The following is a 12,343-nucleotide window of genomic DNA, read 5'->3' as shown; positions in this document are numbered from 1 at the left end:
CAAACTGACTGGTAGAAATTACAAAATTCAAGGGAAAGGCCATTGTTTGTTTCATTCAAAGAGAACTATGATTCCGCAAAAGGAGCTTCATGATTGTTCTTGTATTAATTCTTTCAATTTACTTAATTGAATAAGTAAAATATAACCTACTTGGCTAGCTCCTGATTTTCTCATTTTTCATCAGTCTATCAATAAAAAGTGATGTGTGTGCGTGCGTGCATGTATTCATGTGTGAGTGCATGTGTCCCTTTGTCCGGTCTTTGTGGAATCTTTAGAAATGATAGTTAGTCCAAAATGAACTTCCTCAATGGAACACATCAGTGTGACTTCACAGTAAAGTCCAGGAGGGGGACATTTGAAGTGCTTCAGTGAACAGGTAAGAGGGAAATTTATTCATCACCAAAATTAAACAGAAAACAGCAAAAAGAGATTGGTAAGTTAAAATTTCAATAAAAATAGGCATAATCTATGTAGACTCAATGTGATGGGCCATAGAGAGGGCAGGACCAAACAGAACTAATATAATAAACTCCAGGGATGATGTTTGAGGCAAACATCAGTGATGTTTCCCAGAGAAATTTAGTAAGACAAAAGTTTCTCTAATTTCTTTATCAGCCCATTTATTTGAGAATTGAGTTAATCTCGTATACTGCCACTTTGCTGAAGGTGTTTGTTAGCTGTGATAGTTCCCTGATATCAAGCCACTTATGTAGACTATCATATCATCTGCAAATAGTGAAAGTTTGACTTCTTCTTTTCCAATTTGTATCCCCTTGATCTCTTTTTGTTGTCTTATTGCTCTAGCTAGAACTTCAAGTACAATATTGAAGAGATATGGAGAGAGTGGACAGCCTTGTCTTGTTCCTAATTTTAGAGGAATCACGTTGAGTTTTTCTGCATTTAGTTTGCTTTTATTATGTTTAGGTATGTTCCTGTTATCCCTGATCTCGCCAAGACCTTTATCATCAGTGTTGGATTTTACCAAAGGCTTTTTCAGCATCTAGTGAGATGATCATGTTGTTTATCTTTTTCAGTTTGTTTATGTGATGGATTACATTGATGGATTTCATATGTTGAACCATCCCTGCATCCCAGGGATGAAGCCTACTTGATCATGGTGGATGTTTTTTCTGATGTGTTCTTGGATTTACTTTGCCAGTATTTTATTGAGTATTTTTCATCAATGTTCATTAGGGATATTGGTCTGTATTTCTCTTTCTTAGTTCTGTCTTTGTGTAGCTTGGGTACCAAGGTAATTGAATCCTCATGAATAGAATTTGGCAGTGACCCTTCTGATTTTATTGTGTGGAATACTTTGAGGAGAATTTGGTATTATCTGTTCTTTGAATTTCTCGTGGAATTCTGTACTGAAACCATCTGGCCCTGGGCTTTTGTTTGTTTGTTTGTTTGTTTGGGAGACTTTGATGACTGCTTCTATTTCATAAGGGGTTATAGTTTTATTTGAATTGATTATCTGTTCTTAATTTAATCTTGGTAAGTGATATCTATCCAGAAAATTGCCATTTCCTTTAGACTTTTGAATTTTGTGGAGTACAGGTTCTCAAAGTATGACCTGATGATTCTCTGGATTTCTTCAGTGTCCATTGTTATGTCCCCTTTTTTTCGATTCTGGTTTTGTTAATTTGTATGTTCTTTATCTTTTGGTTAGTTTGGATAAAGGTTTGTCTATGTTGTTGACTTTCTCGAAGAACCAACTCTTTGGTAGAGTGATTCTTTGTATTGTTTTCCTAGTTTCTACTTTATTGATTTCAGCCCTCAATTTGATTATTTCCTGCTGTCTACTCCTCTGGGGGTAAGTTTGCTTCTTTTTGTTGTAGAGCTTTCAGTTGTTCTATTAATTCTCTAGTGTGACTATTCCCCAGTTTCTTCAGGCGAGGACTTAAAACAAAAGTTGAGGGACTAGAAAACCAGAAAAAAAACAGTATTTTCTTCCCCTATCTGAATTGGAAAGCTACTACCTGAAACTAGATGTACTCCTGTGAGTGAATAAATATGAAGGATGATGACTGTCTTTGTAGCCTACTTACCTATAGGGGAGGAAGCAAGGGTGTAAGAGACTACAGAGGCTACGGTTATACTTGTGGTGTTCCATAGAGTGTCTGCTAGCCATACCCAAGTCTGAGCATTTGGAACATGATTATTCTGAATGGAAATAGGCTGTGGATGTATAGTCTATATTTCAAAGAATCAATTTTTAAAAGGTGTAAAACCTCTCATTAGATTTCTTTATATTGATTACATTGAAATGATAATTTTATATTACCAGGTGAAGTATATTGTTAACATCAATTTCTGTTTTGTTTCACTACTTTAGTTATCATTGCTAAAACTTTTGTTAAATGTGTGTGGCTCATATCATATTCTGCTCAGCAATCAGTGCTAGTTCCTACATTGATATCAATTTCCCACCACAGATTTTAAAAATAATCTATAAGGAAAAAGCAGAAGCTATTCTAAAAACTATAGCTTTTTCTTACATTAACTTGCAGACATAATTTGATATAGTACAAGAACATCAGTTCCAGGCTTCAGCTCTACTACTAACTAGCTATCTGGCCCCAGGCATGTTATTTCACTTCCCTAAGCCTTGATTTTTCTCATCCATAAAATAAGAATCATAATACTCACCACACAAGGGAACTGTGACTCTTGAGTGTGAACAGAAAAAGCTTTTCAGACTGTCTGGCACATACTTTGCTCATACTTTCCTTGTTATATGACCTGTAACTGTTAAAAAGAAACAACATATATCTGTCCTCTCAAACTCAGAATCAGGAACACAAGAACATGAATCAAAGCCATTGATCCTCTGAAGATGAAAAAAATATCACCCCATACTGGTAGGTTATTTTGCCATAACTTCTTTGGAAGAACAACAAAAGAAAGTTTCCTAAATTATACACATATATTAATTTTACAGACTAGGCAAAGGCCATGGGACTGAGCTATGAGATATATCCCCAGTGCACTTATTCTTATAAAATATATTCCTCATTTCCTGGTGAAACACATGAAGCAATGCATTTAAACTGTTTTTATGAACTAGTTTGCAGTAATTCAAGTATGAATTTTCATATGGTCCTTACATTTCCACAGAATTTCATCCATTTGAAAGAAGCAAATAGAGAAAGAAATAGAGTAACCCAGTGGGATAAAAACTAGAGGAGGGATCTCAAATAATGAAGGAGGAAAAAAGTACATATTGAGTCTAGTGTGGTTTAACTATGACCAGTCTTCTCTAAAAATACATGTTGGAAGTTAGTTTTTATCATAAGATATTAAGAACTTAATCCAGCTCACGCCTTTAATCCCAGCACTAGGGAGGCAGAGGCAGGCAGATCTCTGTGAATTCAAGGCCAGCCTGGTCTCCAGAGCAAGTGCCAGGATAGGCTCCAAGGCTACACAGAGAAACCCTGTCTCAAAAAACAAAACAAAACAAAAAACAAACAAACCAAAAAAAACGAACTTAATCCAGGTGAGATCTTTAAGAGAAGAGCCTGTGGCTACCCTCATGAACTCGTTAATTCCATCATGTTATTCATCAACCAACATGCAAATATCTTTAGAATTACTCCTCTGTAACAGGCAGTTACTTTAAATCTCTTCTCTGGATTTCATCAGAAAGTGTCTTCTATACTCTTGGTACTCTTTCAGTAAAAAGGAAATACCAAATGATTGCCTTCTACCTTGCAACCATAGAACCATAATATGAAATAAATAACTCTTCTTATATAATTTGTATAGCCTACAGAAATTAACAATGGTTTTTGTTAAGGTCCAAGTTAGAGATACATTTCTATTTAGCACATACTGAACAATATTTTTCTTTAAGTTTTGACATTCCTCCCAAGAATGGCTCAAAAATTCTTTCTCTCCTTTCCTCCTCCATTTTGTTATCCATGGCATCCATCTTAAGATGCCACAGCAGAGAATGGTCCAGAGATTGACCCAACTGTGTGCAAAGCTGTAGAGCCCAATGTCTCCCTGAGTGAATTACATTACTTAAGTAAGTTAATGCTAAGATCACTGCTTTTGTGGTCCAGAAATAGCACCAGTACATCCCATGGCTATGTTTTCTGATTTTAGTTCAGCAAAGAATCCTGTTTTCCCCCCATGGGTCCCAGGGAAGCTGCGGTTTACATCACTGGTTTTGATTAGTATTGTTTGTGCTTCTAAACCAATTGCTAAACCCAAAGAAAAGGTCATGTCACTGCTTAGACACTGTCTCAAAGATAACGAAAGCTAAAATTGTGGGGGAAATTGGTCATCCAGAGGAAAATTACAGTGTGATTAGTAGTAAAGAGTCATAAATTCTCAGGAACAACACCAAATGAAATTTCAACCAAATACATTGGGTTAAGATTATCAGATACACATTAGTTTAAAAAGCCTCTTTAAAATAAGAAATGCAGACATGAATCCTAACACTCACCTCACTTTCTCCTTTTCCCCTTTCACTTAGACCAGAATTTAGCCTTATGAGAAGATGCTGCCCACATTGATCTTTCTTACCCAATACAAATCTCTGAAGTGCATCAAACCATGCCCAGATGTGTGTCTCCTAGGTAATTCTAAGTCCCATCATATTGACAAAGATGTGACTAAAGTTCGATTGCAGAGAGCGAGTAGGCTAGGACTCCAGGGGAAGTACTTCAGATAAAACAGAACAAACATGACTGGGCATTTTGGCACAGTATGGATGCAGCCTCTTGAACTAAAAGGACATTGCAGGTTAGTGGTTAGAGTACTTGGCTAACATGCATAAGGCTCTTATTACCAGTGCTACAAAAAGAAAAAAATCAAACAAGCAAAAAACACACAAGTACTAGAAGTAAAATACATGTGGTGAGAGAATCCAGGGTATGGGTGACTTGTTTTGACTTGGCCTGCGGACAGTTGCCTCCACATGATTTGACTGACATGCTTTGCTTTAACCTGACCTAATTTTTCTATAATTTGCGTAATTTTCTGTTGAAGGTTTTTCTAAGTGCTTCTCTTTTCTCTGAAAGAAATGGGAACATTCGGGTCCTGACTAGAAGAGTGACATGATTATAAAAAACTCTAACTTAAAAGAATCCCCCCCCATATAGCAAGAAATATTTTATTCTCTTTTTGGCAGGGGCAGGGATGCCTCCCAGCTCCCAAATAAATCACACACAGATGCCTATTCTTAGTTATGAATGCCAGGCCTTAGCTTGGATTGTTTCTAGCCAGCTTTCCTTAAATTAAAGTGTCTACCTTTTCCATCTGGGCTTTTATCTTTCTTACTTCTATATATCTTTCTTTCCTTCTTGCTCCTTGGCTGTTTGAGTGGCTGGGTGGTTGGCCCTATGATGTCAACCTCTCCTTGCCCTCTTACTGCTCAGTTCTTCTTCTATTTATACTCTCTACCTGCCAGACCTGCCTATGCTTTCTCCTGCCTCACTTGCTATTGGCCTTTCAGCGCTTTCTTAGTACTACCAGGTATTCTAGACAGGCACAGTAACTCAGCTTCACAGAGGTAAACAGATGCAGTGTAAACAAAAGTCACACACCTTAAAATAATTTTCCCCAGCACCCCCATATGAAGTGATGCTTTGGTGTATTTTATACTCGTGACTATGGAATATGATAAAAACGGAAGGCAAAAGATGACCAAGAGTTTTGGTTAAACAACTTAAGGTCCAGATATGCTTCTGTTCTCACTTCATTAACTTCTTTATTATATACGCCATAATTATGTGCTTGTTCTTATACTTCAAACTAAAACACAAAATTATTTAAATGTAGCCACCTTGATAGAAATCATTCGAATGTTGACCGCCATGGTCCTCACCAAACTTATTTAAGTATTTCAGGGTAGTGGGGCTGGAATTTAATTTTGGTGAACCCTCTTTGGGATAATGGTATACACAATCTGGAACAACACATCCTTTGCATACTTCATATGGAAATTCCTTTTCTCTTTCCATTTCCTCTTGAGTTGTCAGAATCTTTACAATATTTTTGCTGAGATTTACATTTAAACATATACTTGAAAACCCCCAAACATTTAATACCAACATAGAAATTACTCCAGTTGCCATCTTCTTTGAAAACATTCAAAGACTGAAGAAAAATGGATATTAAACAGCATGTGAACTCTGCTAAATTTTTGTCACGTCTTAATTGTGTCCCGGCAGGCTATGCACTATCTCTAGTGAACCAAGTTCATGTTAATAAGAGCTCAGTGCTTTAAACACCTCTGTATACTGTCTTACGGTAAAGTTCAAAACCACAAAGTGAATTGAATATGTCTATATATGCTAACTTAAAACACACCTTTGAATATAGTGCATAGTTTGTCAAAATATGACTAAAGAGGATTTAAGGAAAACACAACCAAAATCAAAATGATACAACAGCAAACCTCCGTGGTTACTTCTTCTTACAAAAAAATCTAAAACTTTGCTCATAGATATCACTTTATTTTCCTTTCATTTCTAAATTACAGGATTTCGAATGATCAATTTGTACCATATGTATTGTGATTATTAGATGCATAAAAAATTCATGGCAATTGAGTTAAGCAGGGGAGGGCATAGGAAAATATCCAGGAAAGAAGGAGATTACCACAAGAAAATTGTGTAGTGAACAATGTTTTTCACGTGTGGGATTGTAACCTGAATTTTGAAGATGGAGGGAACAGAAGGGAGCAAGGTGGATGAACCATAATGTTGCCATTTTTACCTGATGCTTCAGTCTTCTTTGTCACAAAAACTTTGGATTAATTCTGAGATGATCAATATTCTAAACGATTCTCCAAGATACATGTACAGAATTTATTCTTGCTGTGCAGTTACAACCGTTTTACAATTTTTAATGTAACCCTTACTGTCTTCTGAAAAGATGTGATTATTACTTTACAGATGGCTTGCTTAGCCTACAAGAGTAACACCATATAAACTTAGGAATTGACCAACAAAAATTATTTCAGACAGGAAATTTTCCAATTTTTCTTATTTACTCAATAATCTCTGGGAGTGGTGTTCCTCTTTGTGTTATGATTTGTAAAATATGCTTCTAAATTACTTTAAGCAATTTGTTCTTCTGTGATCAGCTGTCTCAATAGAGACAACTCTGCTTTTTATTTGTTTTGAGACATCAAAACCTTTCTGCTAGTTGAAGTGGGAATTGAGATTATAGCACCAGCAGGCAATTTCTTAGACAAATTAGTATTTGGGCCACTAAAGTGGGGGAAGGTAAGAATGTTGATTCCACTATTGGTGTAGTCCATGTGTCCATGCCAAAGATTCCCCTGGAGGCCAGTGAGCTGGGAAGCACTCCAAGGTGCTCAATACCTTCTGTTTTAAGTGATGCATCCCTCAAGCACACACTGAGAACACATGATAATGAAATAAGAGAGAAAAAGACACACACACACACACACACACACACACACACACAAACACACACACACACACACACAGAGAGAGAGAGAGAGAGAGAGAGAGAGAGAGAGAGAAATCACAGTATCTACTTTATATGAGCAATAGGAATATTAAGCTGGCAATTTCAATATTTCCATGACAATGTCCACAGGAAATGCAACATTTTGTTTATTTCCCATTAAAGCCATTTAATAGCATTGTAGAATGCTGAACATTATTCATCTACCCAAAAGCACAGTGATAGGTTTTTGTGTAATATGTTATTTTGAAGTAGGATATTTTTGTTTTTATTCATAACCAGTTTCTCACCACAGTGTCAAAAAACAGCATATATAACTTTCTAATAGAGTTTTTCTTTGACAATATTATATGTGTCTACTATTGTAACACTCCCTCTCTAGTACCCGCCCTCCTCTGTGCCCTCCTCCTCTTCCTTACAATCTCCTTGCCACATTATGTGTGCATTGTTATGTGCAGCTTTTCAAACAAATTATTTAGCCACATTTTCCTATGGGAATGTGAGATCAAACTCAGAAATCTTTATGAATACTGAGAAGACATGGGAATAACTAGTAATAAGGGAATTTGTATTCTTCTAATCAATATAAAATGGTACTATTCAAAAATGGTACAGTGAAAGTAAAGTGTTTGCCCTTGTACTTAATTAGTGCACTGATGGTTGATAGAAAAAAAAAAAAAGCAGGACCAATAGGAAACACTCCCTTCATATTTTCTTAATATGTACATTTCATTGGGTGGAACATATTTTTTAACTAAATGCTGTGATTTGACAAGAATCTAAGATTCCAGAAAGTAACTAAATGCTCATCCAAAGATCCAGGTCCCCAGGGCGCATTCTAATCCAATGTACATCACAGTTTGTACATACTGAGTGCCATAAAACTTAGTTCAACTACTTTTTTCTTAGGTAAGAGTGACTAGAGGAAACCCATTTTCCCACAGATGATGCATATAGGTACAGAGTGAAACTAGAGGTAGAGAAAGACTTCTCCTTACCCTGAAACAATTTCATTTCTAGACATGGTCTCCTGCAAAGCCTTAAAATTAGCCTAGATCACATCTCTTTTCCTCAACTACTAAGTGTCAAGATCTAGATCTGGCTAGGAAATTGGAGCACTCATTAAGTCTGTGGCTGTGGAATGGACCCTAAAGTCGATTCCATATGAGCCTACTAGATGTAAATGTAGTTTTATGTCTCAAAGCACATTTAAAGATGGTCTGAGTATGAACTCACTCATATATGGATTCTAGACATGGAGCAAGGGATGGTCAGCCACCACACCGCCAGAGAGGCTGGGAAACAGGGAAATCCCTAAGAGAGACATGCATGGTACCCCAGAGAAGGGGAGGGGGACAGGATCTCCTGAGTGGACTGGGAACATGGGGGAGGGGAGAGGGAGCTGGGAGAAAAAGAGTGGGAGAAGAGGAGGGGAGAGGAAGAAATAGGGGAGCAGAAAGGTTGAATCAGGGGAAGAATAGAGGACAGCAGGATGAGAGATATCATAATAGAGGGAGCCATTACAGATTTGAGGAGAGATCTGGCACTAGGGAGATTTCCAGAGATCTACAAGGATGACAACAACTAACAATCTAATCAATAGTGGAGAGGCTACCTAAAAAGCCCTCTTCCAATAATGAGATTGATGACTACCTTATATGCCATCCTAGAGCCTTCATCCAGGGGCTGTTTTAAGCAGAGGCAGATACCCACAGCTAAACACTGAACTGAACTCTGGAACCCAGTTGCAAAGAAGAAGGAATGAAGAGCAAATGGTTAAGACCGGGCTGGAGAAATGCACAGAAGCAGCTGCCCTGAACAAGGGGGGAGCTCATGGACCTCAGACTGATAGCTGGGAGGCCGGCAGGGGACTGACCCAGAACCCCAGGGTGTCAGTGAGGGGGCCTCATCAATCCATGGGGCCTCTGGCAGTGGATCAGTATTTATCCCTGGGACACAAATGGACTTTGGGAGCCCATTCCATGTAGAGGGATGCTCTCTCAGCCTGGACACATGGGGAATCCCTGCCCTAGATGACATTGCAGACTTTAGGGATTGCCCATGGAGGGCTTTTCCCTCCCTGAGGAGAGGAGAGGGAATGGGGGTGGGGGGATTGTTGGGAGCAGGGGAGGGGGGAGGGAGAGGGAGCTGGGATTGACATGTAAAGCAGGCTCATTTTTAATTTAAATTTAAAAAATGGCCTGAGTAAAGCACTCCACACACCATGCTCTCACTGTCATGTCAGCTCATCTGGCTCTCACTCTAAGACTTATTCTCAGACTGTGAGTTCCCTGCCTTTCACACTGCTCAGTATAAACCCTTCCATTTACTTGAGGCACCTCACAGATAATTTTCCAGAGAAATGAATCCTGGCAGCTTCAAGATGTAAGCATAAAGCAGTAATCTCAAGATTACCCTACATAAATCAAACAAAAACGTTCAAAGATTTACATGGACCTTCAATTCTTGTAACAGCTTAGGATATCCCTTAGCATCTCACAGTAGATACACAAACTGCTTGCTTTGCGTGTTCCTACAGTTCTGTGGTCCACTGCTTATGTTCAAGCTGAATACTGGTAATTTCTGATCCACCATACTACATATGATTTATGAAAAATGTGGGGAAAAGTTGTTTTATGCAAAAGTAAAGTTCAACAGAGACAAATTCAGTTTGATACATTTAAGGTCAAGTGCTAATTTATGCAAATATGACCGAAAGCATTTGAAAGTCAAAGGAAAAAAATGCAACATGATACAATGGAAATACTTTGTTCAGCCTTTAAAGCATTTATTAAAATATATAACCAAAGTGAAGAATTCTCCTTTTAAATAATTTTAAGGTGAAAATCAAGTCATACAAAGTGGTTAAAATTAAAGTAAGACAATGAACAGTCACATGACCAACAAAAAGTGTTATTAAAGGTTGTGGAGAATGAAGTAAAAATATATTTATTACCTCCTCTGGGAATCTTCATTACTTATATATCACTTTAGGTATCATTTCCTTTTTCTGCCATACTTCACATGTTTGGAAATGTAACAAAATCTAGAAGTGAATGAGTGCTTTAATCCAAGCTTTCATGAAGGAAATAAAACACAGATTTATTGAAACCACTAAGTCCATAGTTGAGAATCATATATCTACATAAATGCATGTTATTTAAAATACTTCAGTATATTTTAAAATCTGTTGTATAAATTGCTCCCAAGTAGGAAGGCTGACACATTCTTGTAATGCCAGAACTTGTAATACCTGATTCCAAATTCTTTTGAAATCAAGATTCCCCAACAAAGAATTTAGGATGACAACATCTCTTAGTTAGTGAACCATGCCTGTAGTCTCTCTCCTGCTGTGTTCTATGTCAGTGTTTTCCCTGTTTCTCCTTCCTCAATGATCTGCATCATCCCTACTAATGATATTCTCTTATTAGTGCTCTTTGTTGAAATATTTACTTCCTGTGTACAATCTGGTCATGCTCTTCATGATTCATTCAGAAAAGCTGTACCTGTGTAGCACCATTGGAAATTCTTTTAGCACATAGTAAGAGATGCAGAAGAAGTGTGAGTATTTAATAAATTACTCCTCAATAGCACATAGTCCTAGGATTTACAATAAAGATAATGGTTTTCTTTGGCTTTTTTGTGGTTTTATTCAGCAAAAACATGGCCATAGTCATGAGAAACCGAGGAATAAAATAGCACACATGCTTTAACAAAACTCTCCCCAGTTTGCCAGTCAATGCTGAGTAGCAATGTCCCCTAAGTAGGATTATAGTGATTTCTTTTTAGTCTTAGAATACCAAAATGGAGTAGCTGGGCTTGTGTTAAGTCATGGTGATTTTCAGTCTCATATAATAGATGGAGAAAACAAGATATTCCATGACAAAACCAGATTTAAACAATACGTATCCACAAAATACAGAAAGATCTGGAAGGAAAACTCCAAACCAAGGAAGACAACTACACTAAGAAAAACATAGACAATAGATAACCCCACTTTACCAAACACCAAAAGAAAAAAGGGGGAGAGAATCCACACAAAATACCAACACCAACATCAAATCCAATACAAACAAGAATTAACAATCAATTGTCACTAATATCCCTCAATGTCAATGGTCTTAAGTTTCCTATAAAAAGACACAGGCCAACAGAATGGACAGAAAGACAGAATCCATCTTTCTGCTGCATACAAGAAACACACCTCAACTTCAAAGACTGGTGTTACCTCAGAGTAAAGGGTTGTGTAAAGATTTTCCAATCAAATGGACCCAAGAAACAAGGTGGTGTAGCAATCCTAATGTCTAACAAATTAGATTTCAAACTAAAATCAATCAAAACAGATGAAGAAGATCATTTTATATTCATCACAGGAAAATTCCATCTTTATGAAGTCTCAGTTCTGAAAAAATCTATGACCCAAATAGGAAGACACCCACATTCATAAAAGAAACATTATTAAAGTTCAAATCACACATAAACTATCATTCACATATAATGGGAGACTTCAACACCCAATCTCACCCTTAGACAGGACCAACAGACAGAAACTTAAAAAAGAAACAAAGGAACTAACAGAAGTTTTGACACAATTGGGATTAACAGACATCTATAGAACATCCCATCCAAACACAAAAGAATATACCTTCTTCTCAGTGCAATGTGGAGCCTTCTCTAAAATGAACCACATACTCAGCAACATAGCAAACCTCAACAGATAAAAAAAATGGAATAACCCCTTGTATATAACACATCACCATGTTTTTTTCAAATATATATATATATATATATATATATATATATATCTCAATAATAGCAGTATGTTTTAAAGTTAAGATTCAACAACACCACAAATTGCAGAAAATCTAAAAACTCATAGAAATTGAACAATGTG

The 12,343-nt window shown here is 37.0% G+C and overlaps 1 protein-coding gene across 1 annotated transcript in view; it reads left to right on the top strand.

The window, feature by feature from the left end:
* The window catches only part of Magi2 (membrane associated guanylate kinase, WW and PDZ domain containing 2), a 1,367,305-nt gene that overhangs the window by 140,775 nt on the left and 1,214,187 nt on the right, over window positions 1-12,343 (top strand).

The sequence above is a fragment of the Cricetulus griseus genome (genome assembly GCF_003668045.3).
Source record: "Cricetulus griseus strain 17A/GY chromosome 1 unlocalized genomic scaffold, alternate assembly CriGri-PICRH-1.0 chr1_0, whole genome shotgun sequence".
Lineage (NCBI taxonomy): Eukaryota > Metazoa > Chordata > Mammalia > Rodentia > Cricetidae > Cricetulus > Cricetulus griseus.
Note: the sequence above shows the minus strand (reverse complement) of the source record. Positions and strands in the feature narration are given on the sequence as shown.